The sequence below is a fragment of the Lissotriton helveticus genome, chromosome 6 (genome assembly GCF_964261635.1).
Source record: "Lissotriton helveticus chromosome 6, aLisHel1.1, whole genome shotgun sequence".
In the NCBI taxonomy this organism is placed as follows: Eukaryota; Metazoa; Chordata; class Amphibia; order Caudata; family Salamandridae; genus Lissotriton; species Lissotriton helveticus.
The window spans coordinates 540,946,069-540,963,011 of NC_136067.1; the positions used below are offsets into that span (position 1 = coordinate 540,946,069).

The window sequence follows — 16,943 nt, forward strand, 5'->3', positions numbered from 1 at the left end:
TCTAAAATAAACTTGTTTATGGTTGTTACATGAAACAAACAAATTTCCCTACAAATAATAATAGACTCTCGTACATCAACCACATTAAAAAGAAATGAAACAAAACGGTATTTACAAGTATCTGTTTAGGAATTATTCCAGGCCATCAGGGCAAAAACAGAGCTGCCTCTATCAAGGAGCCCCCAGAAAGGCTGGATTGCAGTGCATGTAAATGTGTCCTTTTGTAATTTAGGATGAAAACCTTGATGGGGACACGACAGGCCATACTTGTGTACAGGAGCGCAACTAGACCCGAACTTCAGGTGGGGGCTAACACTCCCAGCCATGGCTGGCCCTAGCACTGGTCGCACACAGTGCAACAGTCTGTTTTGGCGCCCCCTCCTCCATTTCCTCCTCCTCCATGAATTCCCTCACTGCCACTCACCAACAAGGCACCTCATCTCTATATAGCACCTTTCTGGCAAACATTTAATTTTTTTTTTTAGCACTTCTCATTGTTTACTCACACTCAGTTATTTGATCTGCATAGTACACATTCTTTGTAGCAGGCACAGTAACCCTCTGCGCTGTGTAGGTGGCAAGTGTACCCACGCGAGTGCACGGTAACCCATGCGACAGTGTGAGAGTAGGGTAAGAGGGGTGACTGCAGGGTGAGTGAGGTGACCATATGAATTTGGGTGAGGGTGTAAGTGCAGAGTGGGACGAATGAATGTATGGTTATTGATGGGCTTATTTGAGTGAATTTCCAGATTGAGCAGTGAGGGGGACAGGTGAGTGAAGTGTCACATGAGTGCAGGTTGAGTAGTGTGCTCGTGTGACTGCAGGGTGAGGTACAGGGTGAACAGTGCCAGTGCATTGTGAGTGCAGAGTGATAACTGTGAGTGCAGGGTAAGCAGGTGAATGGTGTGAGTGCATGGTGATCAGTGTGAGTGCATTGTGATTGCTGAGAGTGCAGGGTGAGCGTGAAAGTGAATGGCGAGAATGAGGAGCGATTTGTCTGAATTTAGGGTGCATTCCCTGACACTTGAATTAACTCAGCATGTTATTGACTGCAGCGTAGGGTTTCAGATATAACCTAAAACTATTGCTTTTATGGCATTAACCAGGGATCAGGGTGAAGGAAATAAATGTGCTTATCTTGTAACAAACCTGGGGGCATATCAACAAGGGCTTTATCTCCGCTTTTTTGACTTTAAAAGCCAAAAATGCAGAGATAAAACTATCGCCCTATTTACAAGTGGGTGCTAACATGCATTAGCAGATGTTAGCGCCTGTTTTCCCAACGCCTGCTCTGCATCTCTAATGAGATGCAAAGTGAGAGTCACTGGGCAGTACTGCTTGTAAAATATTGCTGATGTGCACATCGCGATTTTTACAAGGAGGCCCATGCATTTTAGCAGATGTTAGTTTTGGGCGAAAACCGCGGCTTTCGCCGAAAACTAATATCTGCTAAAATGCTGGCTTACCTATACTTTACATTGGGGGTGAATTTAGCTGATACGACCACAGGGTCGTATCAGCAAGGATATCGCCGTTTTCCAAGGAACATCGCTGGAAAACCGGGGATGTTCCATGGAGAACGCGGCTATCGCTGGAATAATTATCGCCATTGCGCTATGCGTTATTAATACTGCGGTAGCATGGGAATAATGTCCAGCGATAGCAGGCGTTAACAAATATCACCCAAAGCGCAGCCAGCGATAATTATCGCTGCCGCTTGATAATATGCTCATTCCAGTTTTATAATTAGGGGTGCCAGGTCATTATTTTGATGTCCCAGGCGATACAAAAATAAGCAGTCACCTAAAGGTGTATTGTCAGCACTTGTCTGTGCCTACTTGGAACAGGACATAAATAGAGAGCACATTTAATTGTGTTCTAGGGCTGCCTGAATGATCCATGACTGATAATAAAAGGGAAAAAAGACAGAAAAGTCACATTACAAAGGAATACATATTTCTTTAATTATAAGTATATTTAATGTCAAGACAAGTAATTTGCAGGCTATTCAAACTACGCATGGCTGGCTGGCATTTTGCTTTTGGCAACTTGAAGCCCTTTTAGCCCTGTGGGGCATTGTGCACCTGCCTGTGTAATTTTAAAATAAACTTTGTCTCCTTTCTGCTAAGAGCTAACCCTCCTAAGACGGGGTTAACTTCATAGAGCTGAAATGCTTCAGCTGCAGTGGGAGGCAGGATGTCTCCTCTGCTGAAACTGAAAGAAAGTAACAGTCACTTTCAGCTGCAGTGGGAGGCAAGGAGTCTCCTCTGCTATGAAATCTAATGCAAAGGAACAGGACTGTCTGTTCATTTGCTTTCAGTTTCCACTGCAGCTGAAGTATTTCAGATCGACCAATTAACCCCCTCCCAGGACGATTACAAGTAACTGTTAGCTCTTAACATGACAAAGAAAGAGCACGTCCTTCCCCAGCTATCTCCCCCTCCCTCCCCCTTCCACCCCTCTGTTACCTGAGTTCTCCCAAGAAACTCTTAAATTTGAAATGGTTTGTAGACTTGCGATGCGGGACAGTTAAAGACCAACACAGTTAAAGTTTTATGGTGGAGTGCGCGCCCCCCCTGAAATGGTGTCGCACCCCCCAGATTGAAGAACTCTGGGCCAGCCGTGGTCGGCAGTAGGAGTTCCTGCAGGACAGTGACGTGGGGAGGGGCAGGGTGGGGGGGTAGTAATGTATGGATTACGAAGTTTAACAGGTAAGTAAACATATAAATAAATTAAATCAATTTCGTGCGCGCACTGCTCCGCATTTGGTGATGCAGTGCACGCAACAAAATTTGTTTTATTTATTTATATGTTTACTTACCTGTTAAACTCTGTAATCCTACATTACTACCCCCCACCATGCCCCTCCCACTCCCCACGTCACCGCCCTGCAGGAACTCCTACTGTCGACCGCGGCTGCTCTGGGCTAGGGTGACCAGAATTTGAGAAGGAAAAATCGGGACAGGTCAGACATAAAAGTAGGACTGAAGCCTTTCGTCTAACTTCTATATCTGGCCTGTTTTTAGCATAGCCTTTATATATATATATATGTATTTGTGCTAGACCTTAAATCTCGTAAATGTGTGTATACACACTAACACAAGCTTAAAATGCTGTTTACATAGCCTTAGCAATCGCAGGACCTCCACCTTGCCCTCCCCTCCTCACCACTCTGATTCTCTGCTGGGAGCAAGCAGCTACCTACTCCTGTGTGCCTGGCAGAAACATATACATCATTTCAGATTTCACAGGCGACTGAAAGGAGAGCAGCATACGTATACATTCTGCCTCCCAGGAAGAGTTGACTTTTGTCCCCAAAACATGGACATGTATTTAAAATTAACAAAGCGTGGGGACACTTGGACAGTCTTCTGAAACCCGGGACTGTCCCGGTAAATCCATGGCGTCTGGTCACACTACATCAGGCTGAAACTCACCAAAAAGCGAGTCTTTGAGGGCGAGGGTTAGCGGTCACCTGGACAGGCCAGCTCAAGACTCCATGACGAGAACACACCAGCCGGGACTGCGCTGCCAGAAACATAGGCTTGCACGTGTTTTACAAAGGTACAGCAGCGCTTCGATCGATGCACAGAAATGTCTCAGATTTTTCATGATTAATGCGGGAAATTAGTCTGCCACGGTAGACGGGCTACTTATTTGATTCCTGCAGATCCTCGGCGTGCTGAGCTTCAAAGGCATCCATCTTTTATGTGATAAGGTCAGTCCTGCTTGCCTCCGCGAAGCATCTCCACCGAATCAATCAGCGATTCCCCCCTTCTGAGATTAATTCGGGAGGATTAATTGATTTAAAAAAAAAATGATCTTTCGATCAGGCGAAATCAAACTGTTGTATAGAAAGGTTTGTGCCGGCAGACAGTGTGCGTGGCAGAGAACCCCCATTTTGTGAACAGAAGGGGAGACAACGCTCATCTGACACTGGCCTTTGTGCCTAATACACCATTAGCGTGTTTCAAAGCTAAACACCTGTGGTTTCAGCACGAGGGTACCCCGAGCTGGAAAATGCAGAACGAGATCTGGAGCTTTGTATCTCCTGGCGCTTTTAAAAGCAACATTACTTTCAGCTGCCAGGATTCACTCCTATGTATATAGAGTGTCGTATTTATGGTGTTTTTTTTTAAGTACTGGGGAGGAACGAAAGCGGGAAGCAGAACCTCCTTCAACCTAGCATTCTGATGAGCTTGCTTTCACGGTTTTATCACGGCTATTAAGCAATATGGCTAATTAAAAAGCAATAATTCTAGCTTTAAAGTCTTATTTATGCTGCAACTCCCTCTAAATCTGTATTTATTCTGTCTGAAAATGCCAACATGATCTGGGAAGCTTTAAACGGAGCCTTTCACTTTGCTTAGGAAACTCAAATATATATCATGTTCACTTTCTTTCTAAATACGTACATTGGATATTTTCTCATTTAAACATGCGTAACTATACTTAAAGAACATATATATTCCTACAAGCATTGACGAAGTCGAAAAGTTAGACTTTTTTTATTTTTTATTTCCGTAATTTTTTATTGAGTAGAAAAAAATATATATATATTTATAGTGAAAAGCTCAACCAAACGTCACTAAGACAATGCACGAGATTTTGGTCCTGATTTACTAAGAAATCATGCAAGGTAGCGCAGTATGTAAAGGCGCTGCGCTATGTTGTGAGAACGGGAGTGAGCAGAGCAGTGCCAAATCTACCAAGATGTGGCGTGGTCTGTCTCTCCTTTGCTAGTTAGTGCACGTTATGCTGCTATGTGCCAACAGTGGGGAAGGAGTTGGCCTAACGGCTAGGGCGCTCGACCTCGAATCTGGGGCACAGGTTTCGAGTCTCGGCAATGACGCTGAACATTCTGTGATTCTGGGCAAATGACTTAATCTCCCGTGCCTAACAAAAATTAATTCTGTTCTCGTGTAATGCAACTGGTGATATGTACAGCGCTCTGATACCCAATTCGGGTCAAGTTTGTGCTATGTAAAAACAAAATAATAGTGTGGGATGCACAGTTTTTTTACTTGCTATACAAAAACTATGCTTTAAGGGATATCCCTCTTGTGCTGTACAATGCAGAACACTGGCTGCAGCTCACGGGACATTGGATTGGGCTGCCTGGATTTTCGTAGGATTGCTTGCTCTGTTGGTTCCCGGTCGCGGCACCCGCTCCTCGGTTGTACTGCCGGACCCGCCCACACCGCCCACACCGCTGCGGGACTGCGAGGCAGTTCCCAACACACCTGCAGCCTCTTCCCGCAGCGGCTACGCCCCCCGCCTGGCTCCACTATAACTGTTCGTAACACCCGCTTCGCGGGTGCTACTCACTGGCTGCAGCTCACGGGGCATTGGATTGGGCTGCCTGGATTTTCGTTGGATTGCTTGCTCTGTTGGTTCCCGGCCGCGGCACCCGCTCCTCGGTTGTACTGCCGGACCCGCCCACACCGCCCACACCGCCCACACCGCTGCGGGACTGCGAGGCAGTTCCCAACACACCTTCAGCCTCATCCCGCAGCGGCTACGCCCACCTGCCTGGGAGGATTAAATTCAGGCTACTCATTCCGCGCTGCGGGACGTGCGCGGGACGAAGCGCGGGGCTAAGCCCGGGCAAAGGGCGGGCCCTCTGAGGCCCTCGCAGGCCAGTGTAGGCTGGACTGGGCCTACTCTCTTAGGCCTGTATTGTACTGGAACTGTGGACCTCGATACAGGCGACGGACATGGCATCGCCGTCTGAGGAGGGAATTACTGGGAAGGTGGGGGGATCTAGAAATGGGACATTGGACAAATATTTCTCTAGGGTCCTGGGTGATGGTGATAAGGAAACTTCTATGGCTGAGCGTAGGGCAGAGCGTCGTCGCTCTGTTGAAAGCATGAAAAATAGGTCTCTTATCGACACCGCTCTTCACTCTGTCGCCCAGGAGGGAGGTACACCTAACATTAGCGAGGATCCATTATCTCAGGATGGCGTCCCTCTTTTGTTGCGGGATTGTACTCCCACCCCCTGTTTGCCTCCCGACCAGATTGTAAGTGTCTCCCCCGCTCCTAGTCTCTGTTGTACGGCTGTTGATCTAATCACCCACACCCCCACTGCAGTAAAGCCAAGGGAGATGAAGCCGAAACAATTAGTTGTGGTAGAGATGCATGGCCCACCACCCGGTAAGAGAAGAAGGAAGTTGAGGGGAGGGCAGGGTAAAGCCAAAATTCCCCACTCCGATTTCGGTAAAGCATAAAAGCCCCCTACCATCCCTGATATGGCAATAGTGGAGGTGCCAGAATTTCTTCCAACTCTGCCACTACTGTTAGTAGTGGCTTCACCTGTCATGGGTACCAACACTTTAGACCACGACACTACTCCTGGGGACCCATCACCGAATACATTACTTCCCGACACATCATTGGGGAACTTGGAATCCTTACTTAGGTCCCTGCTCCTGCCCATTAGTGAGAGCATAAAGAAAGTTGAGATTAGACTGACCATCCTGCAGACTGCCATAAGTAGTATGGTTACTTCAGCTAAAGCCCAGGTGAGTGGGGCTGCTCCGCCCGCAACCTCGGTTAGGTTACCCTCTACCAATGTTCCTATTGCTCCATCCCAGCTCCCTAAACCGAAGTCACAGTCCCCTGGTAGGGCCGACCCTGTCTACCAAATACCGCACCCTCTAAAGCATGTAAACATCCCAGTAGCAGGGCCGGTGGGCGATTTCCAAAGGGGACCGATAATGGCCCCCACAGGAAATATGTGGGAGGAACAGGGAAGCGCCAGACACATTAGAGCTCCAGTGACCAAAGGGCCACAAGTGGAGATACCTCCACAAGCGGTGCCTTTTGTGGTCGTCTTGACAGGGGTTCCGCCGTTATTAGATAACAAGAGGGAGGGCTACGCCCAATTAAAAAATACAATTATGCACTGGTTGCGTACTTATAGGAAAACCAAAGGTGGTGATGGACGGAGCGTTGACAATGCAAACACTCACCCCCAGTCAACTGATCTGGGTTTAATCCATCACCGTTCTTTAGCTCACTCCGCCACCCCAGTTCAGACATGGCCATATGCAAATCAGTCTGACCCTGTGCCTCATGAGAACAGTCCAGCCCGAACTGCCAAGCCATGTCTTCCCTGGACCGGAATCAAGCTTCCCAGGACCGGTTTCTGGCATTACAGCCGTCTTCAGCCGGGCTTGCTTGATTCCAGTGGCAAAGTGAGCAAGGGACTCACGTCTGAGCATACCCTGCCAACTTAGGGCGAACAAAGAAAAACCAAAGGTGGTGATGGACGGAGCCTTGACAATGCAAACACTCACCCCCAGTCAACTGATCTGGGTTTAATCCATCACCGTTCTTTAGCTCACTCCGCCACCCCAGTTCAGACATGGCCATATGCAAATCAGTCTGACCCTGTGCCTCATGGGAACAGTCCAGCCCGAACTGCCAAGCCATGTCTTCCCTGGACCGGAATCAAGCTTCCCAGGACCGGTTTCTGGCATTACAGCCGTCTTCAGCCGGGCTTGCTTGATTCCAGTGGCAAAGTGAGCAAGGGACTCACGTCTGAGCATACCCTGCCAACTTAGGGCGAACAAAGAAAAACCAAAGGTGGTGATGGACGGAGCGTTGACAATGCAAACACTCACCCCCAGTCAACTGATCTGGGTTTAATCCATCACCGTTCTTTAGCTCACTCCGCCACCCCAGTTCAGACATGGCCATATGCAAATCAGTCTGACCCTGTGCCTCATGGGAACAGTCCAGCCCTACTTATAGGTCCATTTCACATAACATCGATGGGGACATAGTGCATGTCAGGCGGCTCAATTGGTTGGGTAGCAGATGTAAAGATATTGAGGGTGACCTGGTGGTGGTTAATTTTAGAGACCCGCGTGCAGTGGATTACATATTAAATTGGCCCACTGGAAACGGGGACAATTGCATTACCCCACGGGCTCTGACATATTTTTACCCTAGATCAGTGTTGCTTCCCCCAACCTTTACAAGTGGGCTGTACCCCTTCCATGCTAACCCTCCGCCACTATATAGTAATAGGTATGCTCCTTATGGCCAGGACCCCGCCCAGGTGGCTGACCCTCTTGGCTGGATCACGGCACCCCAGAGATAGAACAGAAATAACAACAGTAGAATGGAGCACTTGAGGCCCTTTACCCCTCTGGAGACAGGCAACAGGTTCTCGTTGCTATCCGGTATGGAAGACTGCGACTGATGTCTACAGTCTATGGGGGAGAGGGGTGGCCGACCAAGTGTGGCTAACCCAAAGGGCACAGATCTTGAGGCACTAAGGGTGGCAAGATGTAATGACAATAGACAGGTAGGTCCCTTAGTAGCCCAAAGTACGGATAGCAGCATCACCAGAGCCACTACGGATGTATTGTGTATAGACACCATAGTAGGTAGCATTGTATCCCCCAAGCCATCTACCTATGTGGATGCCATTCCCATGCCCAAGGAGGGGGGAAGGTGTGGGAGCAAGGGGGCCCCTGGTATAGCTTCTATAGGTTACAGGGTTATACACCTGTTATCTTGGAACGTGGCAGGGTTAAAAAGGAAGATGGCTCTACCGGAATGGCACACATTCATTGAGAAGTTTGATGTTTGCCTGTTCAAGGAAACCTGGAGCCTGCTCCCACTACACAAATCTGGCTATACTACATATTTTTCCCCCGCAGTAACCAGTGGGAAGGGTAGACCTGCGGGAGGATTATTGGTTTGGAGCAAAATTGATCTGGATTGGGATGTTGTCATTCATGATTCAGTGTGTAGGGATGTACTACACCTCTCCTCTAGGGGATACATTGAGGGGAGCAGGCTCGAATTATTTAATGTTTACGCTAGAGGGGCACCGGGGGACACTTCCTCAGTAATCTTAACGAGTTTAGACTTAGCATTAGCTAAGTGTCCCCCATCTGCTAAAATTATAGTGGGCGGCGATTTTAATTGCACGTTTGAACCCCTTAGTGGGGATGATCCTTTGGGTACTGAGGGGGAAGATTCTAGATGGTCTATTCCCGCCTTGTCACTAACCCCTATTCGAAAATGGTCAGCAAGGGCAATACAAATTAATGCCCTCACTAGGGAACACAATTTAGGAGCACTCAACGGCAGGACTATGTTCGACAGCGTTGGTGCAATGACCTTCAACAGGCTTAATGGTCCGTCTAGAATTGATTACATCTTACTGGACGTTAGATTGTGGAAAGACCTAATAGATATGGAAGTGGTGGCTACACAGGATAGTGACCACAACCCCCTCTGTACCAAGTTTAGGTGGGGTAACCCAAAGGGTGGGGGGATGAGTGTTCCCATGAGGTTAACCAAAGAGGTTGTCCCTTACAATAGTAACCGCAGGTTGAAATGGGACAAGGCCCAATTGCAGGAAGATCAACTTGGGAGTATAAAATCTCTTGTGGTAGATCTGACCTTGGACTTGGCGGCACGGGAACAGGGAATGGGAAGCGCCCCGGAGTCGCCCATTGCCTTTGATACAGCCTACAAAAACACAATAGAGCAGGTGAGCCAATATTTTTTATCCAAAGGGAAAAGCCGTAGAGTCAATAATATACCTCCCATTTCTAGTAATCCCTGGTACTCGGCCCAGTGCAAGGGAAAAAGGAAGGAGCTAACAGCTGCCCTACTTAAAAAAGATCCCTCACTAGTTAGAGCGGCTAGGAAGGACTATTTAAGGGTAATGGCACTTGCCAAACGAGAGTGGGAGGAACAACATTGGCAGGACCTAAACTGTGCTGTTAGTATGAGGAATTCAAGGTTATTCTGGGACCTTATTAATAAAGCTAGGCAGCAGAGCGCACAGCCATTAGCCACCCATATAACAAGCCAGCAATGGTTTGACCATGTTTCGGCACTATATGGTGGAACTGAAGTCCCCTCTTGTTCAACGACAGCCAGGGGTAGAGAAGGGGAACTTACAAGGGAGCTTGAGGATCCATTTTCGCCCTCGGAAGTAGTAGTGGCTATCAGACATCTGACCCCGAAGAAGGTGTGATGTATTCCTATAGGTTCTGTATCGATCCCCCTATTCCTGACCCTATTCTGGTTAACAAGTTAACTAGCAGCCATCCCATGAGGCAGAAAACCCCCATGATGTAGGAACCGTTATCTGATAAAGCCACACTACGGCACAGGAACGTGTTATCTGATTAGGTCATAACGCTTGCCATCTAATTAGACAAGCGATATTCCTCCAGCCCCTGATAAGGCATACGGAGTTCTCTAAACAAATCAAACCTATGACAGACCTGGGAAAAACCCTGCGGCCATTGTTTTGATTTCACCGAGAACTTCAGCAAAAGAATGTGCTAACGACCAGGTCGTATGACATCCTTATTGACGTATCTATGTCCATCCTTACGTCAATCTCGGCACCTTAAAGGTATAAATATTACCGATATTGCCCTATGCAAAGACACGCGGTGGTGACGAGATCGGAGCAGCCAGACTTGCCGAAGCCCAGAGCAGAGCAGACCCCGCTGGCGCAGCCCCGCCTTCCTGATGCGCTGAGAACGAGACGCTGCCTTTCTCCTGCCGAGAAATCCAGCTCCGGCGCTTCCGGGTAGCCCTCGCAGGCAGCCTGGGATATCGAGACCAGAGACGAGAGATACCATCCCTTATTCATTCTAGATTCCAGGTACAGAACTGAATAACCCCTTGCAGAGAATTCTTTAGTCAGTCACTTGGCAAAACAAACTTAACTTAAACTGTAACTTTCTATTCCCGCCCACGTATTAGGCTTAGGTCAGGTACACGGGGTAGGCGTAGTTAGAAACACCAGTTGAGTACGATTAGTCAAATGTAAATGTGTATGTATTCATTTTATTCATTTTAAACCTTCATATGGCTTAGAAACCATATCAATGTTTTTACAGTATTATTTTATACTTCTGCTTTTATTGTATGCACTTTACTTAACCATAAGTATTGCAATAATATCGATCCATTTCTCTTGTATGAGAAAAGAGACTGATCAATAAATAACATCTTTTATTGAACACGCCCGTCTCTTCCTTTTCTCTACAATCTGGTGAGACTAAGAATGCACGTACTGACTGAGTAAAATAAGTCGTCTTTTGTTTTCACACGACTCTAGAGATACACTCTTGATTAGGGGAGAGCAAAGTTGTCATGTTCTATGGTTGTCAGAAACTAAATCCCTTCTTGTCTATCCAGGGAGGTTCAACTCCTCCTTGCCTATTCGAGAAAGTTTCTAGTGAACTCTGAGCTAGCTGGCAAACCCAAAACTTTAAGTCTAATATCGACAGTAGTAGACCTAGTTAACGTCTGGTCTAGGCCTATACTATTGAAGGTATTATTCCAATGCGCAGAGCCTATTGGGATAATAGGAACTACACTACATGGCGCCCAACGCGTTTGGAAGGGCGATAAAACTAACGTAAGACATTTAGAGTAACTCAGTCGTGCTTTTTCACTCAGACCCCTTTTTTCCCATAATACTCCAAAGACGTCTGGAGTGGGTAAAAGGTAATATCCGCCAGACCTCGCAGGAGGAAACTCCTATGTATGGTCCTTGGTTTAGTCAACGTTGAAGGATACACTGTTCCAAAATATTGTGCATCTAATCTTTGTTTCCATAAGAAACCTGATCTGCAAACAAACTAAATAACCTTCCTGTCGGTAAAATGGTAGACAGTGATGAAGAAAGCGAGACAGTTAGGATAGCAACTGAACTCGCAGCAGCTGATAATGCACTGCAAGACACAGACCCGGATATAATACTCATCCCGGTCATCAAGAGGAAATCTATAACTTTAAAACTTATAGAAAATGGACTGACACCTAGAGGTGGCACAGTCATATTCGTGATTGAGGCACACGAATATCGGCAGACAGAGGTATATTATTCATGGATACATTTTCCAGCAGCAAATGCTGTAACAAAGTACTTCCACTATTACAAAACAGAGGACCCTCCTAATGAGTACACTCCTTTCGAGGAGGTGGAAGTACCACTTAAATTTCAAGAGCATCTGCTCTTATTTAATGGCGCCCTAAAACATAATAATCACATCACCAGGCTCGGTCCATTAGGTAGACCAGGAGCAACGTGGCCGGTTCTAGCCGGTTACACACCACATCCAGACATCGATGGGATGTCTGCAGCAGAGCTTTTAACACAGCTAAAACAATTAATAAAATTACATAGACAATTAGTCCAATATGTGATGCGGACTTCAACAATTCAACCAGCAATTAAAATTCCACAGCTGACCCCTCACCAGGGGAACACAAATAAAATTACACCACAGAACATACAATCCTGCCTAGGTAAAGTGCCAGCTAAACGGGAACAAATACCATTCTGGTTAGCACAAAAAATCACCCAAATAGAGGCGGTGTTTCCAGACACCACCCCGTTAGAAAAACACAGGATTCTGACTATCTGTCTTCCAATGGGAATCGCACCACACGTGGAGGACTGTGACACTTGGGGTACAGTCTTTGCTTCCATCTACACAAAAACGCACGGTGTTTCATCCATTTCGGTAATACCAGATGTGCTAAAACAAATTCAAGACGAATACGGTCCAGAACCCGCTTTAACTCTTGGTATGAAATTACTAAAAGACTTCAAGCAGGTCTCGGCTATATTATTAGCCAACATAAAGGGAGAAGCAGCAAATGTGGCGATCCGCCAGAGGTTAAAGGAGACAGATATAGCAGACCAACCAGCTGAAATTGCCAGAATTATAGAAAAATCCTATGAGGAACTAGGTAGAGATAGTTTAGGTGGAATACCAGTAAAACCACAACTGATTGAAAGTCCCGAAAAAATATTTTTAAATAATAATTCAACATCACAAAAAAAGAGCTGGGATGGAAACAAACAATCCAATCCTAAAGAAAAGAAATTCCAGTCCAGAGGAAGGTCTCCTAGGCGGAGAGAAAAATCTCCGAACCAAAGACACAGGTCACCCCAAAGTGACCCCTCTGGGAAAAGATATAACCTTAGAAATAGGGATAATATAAAGAAGCCTGATAGATATCAAGACATTGATACACGTCCCTCTCAATCTTTTCAGACTTCCTCGCAGAAATCGGAAAGAAGAGGACGATCAGAACAAAGAGAAGAGCACGCCAAGTCCAAAGAGAAGGAACCTGCTCATCTAAAAAAGAAATTACAATTTCCAAAAAAGAAGGTAGCCAGTATCAAGGTAGTTAACAATGCCGAGAATACTGGGGACACAACTGAAAAACGGAGAATGGGCTCAGACAATGCTAGACAGCGCAGCAGAAGTGAGCATAGCTCGCAAAGTCCTTATGAATCTTCTGGAGACAGTGGACACGAATGAATATCTTCAAGTGGAAACTGCAGACACCAGAGTTAGCAAACCTCACAAAATATATGAAATAACTTTACGTATAGAAGGGGATAAGACTAGAAAAATAAGGGGACTATTTTGGGATAATCTCTCCAAGGGCTATGACATCCTTCTAGCTGAAAAAGACTGTCCACCAGAGTTTGTCAGGGAGTGCCCTCATGGCGAAGAAATAATTATGCCTGCCTTCTCAAATCATATCCCAATTCATAAAAAATACACACTTGCCAGAAAGTGGGCAGTAGCTCAAGCTCCTGCTTGATATAAAAATCATGTAGGATGGGATGAGGACTCTCCTCCTCACAAAATCCAGTTAAAATCACAACCTACTGCACAAAGACAGTACCCAATTAAGCAAGAAGCTAAAAAACAGGTAAAAGAAATCCTAGATCAACTAGAATACCAGGGGGTGATTGAAACTTGCACCTCACAAATGAACAACCCTTTGTTTCCGGTCTCCAAACCAGACAACTCATATCGTCTAGTTTTGGATTACCGACACCTTAACTCATGTTGCAAAACTTTTGCAGTGCAATACTCGCATAGTGCTGCACTAATGAATAACATAGTGCGCAAAAAAATACAAAACAACATTAGACATCTCTAATGGATTCTTTTGTCAAAACATAGCACCAGAGAGCAGATTTTTGTCTGCATTCTCAATAAATGGCACTCAAAAACAATTCTGTCGGTTAGCCCAGGGGTACAAGAATAGCCCAGTGGTATTCTCAGCGAGAGTAACAGAATTACTACAAACATATGATGACGAAGCATTATCTTATGTCGACGACATATAGTATACTTAACAGATGATGACTTGGATACTCACTTGAAGAGAGTGAACACCATAATACTTGGGTTCGCAGCAGAGGGTTACAAATTCAACTTTAAAAAATCTAGAATTGCCCATCTAACAGTCCTGTTCTTAGGATACGAATTATCAAGTGAAGGCAAAAGCCTGGCTGACAATTTCCTAGAGAAATGTGCCGTACTCCAAGCACCTAGAACACTAAAAAACCTACAGTCAATTCTAGGCTTCCTAAATTTCGGAAGAACATACATTGCAAATTACGCAGAAAGGGTCAAACCCCTTTATGATCTAATAAAACCAGATTTTAAAAAGAACCAATTGGACTCAAATACACACAGAAATTTTGAGATCCTTACAAACAGACATGTTAATTAAAACAAAATTAGAAACACGTGATAACACACGCAATCTTGTGATTCGAGTCATCCCAGGAAGATGCGGATTCACATACCTGACCTCTAATGAGGGAGAAAAGGTACCAATTGCATTCAAATCACACTTGTACACAGAAGCTGAAAAGAAATTCAGCATTAAAGAAAACATTGTTCATGCAGTTCAAACCGTAATAGCTAGAGAAAAAGATAAAGCGGACGGTAGACACATCACAGTCAGAACAGCGGAATCAGCCTTTGAGGCATTAACAACACCTTGTAATTTACCAACAACAACATTGAATCCGGAATGGATACAATGGGTGAATTCAATTACAACGGACAAAGTATACTACTACTTTGATCCAGAACTAAAGGAATTGAAAAATCTAGAATATGAAAGAACATTCCCTCTGCCTATCGACATTCTGCCCTTACGACAATACGCTTGTGTAATCTATACAGACGGACATGCTCAACCCTCCGTTTGGGGAGAACAAGCATACAACCCAACATGTGAGATTACAAAAGAAGTGTGGCGCGGAGGTAAACTAAGACCTCTATTAACAAAAACACACTCAGTAGAAACTAATTCAGAACAACAGACTGAAATAATAGCATTGAAAATGGCGCTGGATAATGCGGATCGCGAATTCCCGACACTTATAGTGTCCGATTCATATTACTGCGTCAAATCATATTACAACGATTTGCAGACATGGATTCAAAACGGTTACAAAGATGACACAGGTGCAACAATAAAGCAAAAACTGCTTTGGGAACAAATAGCTCTTTTACAAAAAGAACTACCAAAGACTCACGTGACACACTCACTGAGTCATCAGCGTGATGGCGTTCACGTTGCAGGGAATTCATTGGCTGAGACAGCCACAGCGGTAGCAACTAAATCGGCTTCCGTAGCTCGAAAAAAGCGTACAGTGAAGTATATTGACGGTGAAACGGTGCTGGCGGTGAAAACGTCATCAAAAGGCGACTGCTCAGCGCTACCGATCAACTATCCACTCAATTATATATATATAATCGATGCAAACTCCGTCCCTTTTGCTCGAATCCCTGGAGTGGGGGATAGAGTGATTCCAAACATGGACAGGAGAAACTTGTTAATAGCAGACGCACATATGGGCGAGGGTCTCAGACACCTCAAACTAAAAGATTCTCTGGAAGAATTACATTCGAGGTACTGGTGGCCAGGCATGACCCTGCATCATACCATTTTTGTAAAGAACTGCCCAAACTGTAACAGAAATCGCAGTGGTGAGAGAAACGGTGTAATACCGTGTGGTTTCACTCCAGAAAAGATCAACAGTAAAAAGCAAAGCGTCCGATTAACATATACAGGCTAGTTTCCACTTATAATGTAGATCATCAGCACTCGGCTGACGTCTGGACTGTTATACAAAGATTTGCGAGTCTAAATGGCATATACGCTAAGAGCATGCTACGTTTGACCATTGTTTTCAATCTGGCCCTCCAGCCTGAGGGGAAACATGGCCAAGTGAGCATAGCACAGCGGGACTCTTCTCACTTCCTTCCTGAGGGATATGGGATGGTGTAAAGAAAAAACCAAGGCATACAGCTATCTATAACAGAAAGGATATTAGGTTCGGGAGCTGGGTGGGTCAAACATCTAATAAGTGTCCAACGTAGTCTAAATAACTTGCCAAGAAATTCTCTGAAGGGATTCAGTCCGTACAAATTATTATTTGGAACTAGGATGTTAGTCTTAGACCTCGACAGTCAGACTTCAGTGGTGAAGGAAAAAAGCTTTGATATCAAAGATCGTTTGGCTGTTTTGCAGGACTTAAACGAAACAAGAAAAGACCTGAGCAACATAAAGTTGAAACAGCAGCCAACAACCACTGAAGAACCACCACCTGTCCCAGCAAGACCTGTCTGGATTCCAAAAGTCGGGGATCTAGTCAGAGAAAAGATCGCGGTAAAGAAGGAATTTGGGCCTTCTTACAGAAAAGCAGTTCCTGTCTTGTCTGTCAACGGGACAAGATCAGTTGTACTACCGCCGCTTGCTGGTAAAAAGGAGAACCGAGTTGTATCCATCGACCTGGTAAAACCACAACATGTGGCCGATAACAAATAGTAGGCCAAGTGGACTCCCGAGAAGTAGTAGAACACCAAGATTTGCTACTAACACAGAGGTTCAATCTAAGAGGCTAATCACATTCGAAACGCCTACAGAACTACAAAAAGGACTATGCAACAATGCAATGGAACTTAGACCTCTGAAAACCCAAATAAAAACATTTAGCAGAGACACACCAATCTATAATGAAGTAACAAACGACTATGCAAGAAACAGCAATCCTGAAGCAATTGGAACAATTGACAGAACTGCATCCGGCTACTTCATAAACTTCGATGATTCCT

The 16,943-nt window shown here is 45.4% G+C and overlaps 1 long non-coding RNA gene across 1 annotated transcript in view; it reads left to right on the forward strand.

Annotated features, from left to right (window-relative positions):
* Positions 1–3,474: 3,474 nt before the first annotated feature.
* LOC144761435 (uncharacterized) overlaps positions 3,475–16,943 on the forward strand; it is a 70,725-nt gene continuing 57,256 nt past the window's right edge. Inside the window, exon 1 of the long non-coding RNA XR_013595714.1 lies at positions 3,475–3,564. This is a non-coding gene — a long non-coding RNA (uncharacterized LOC144761435). The remainder of the gene's footprint in view (positions 3,565–16,943) is intronic.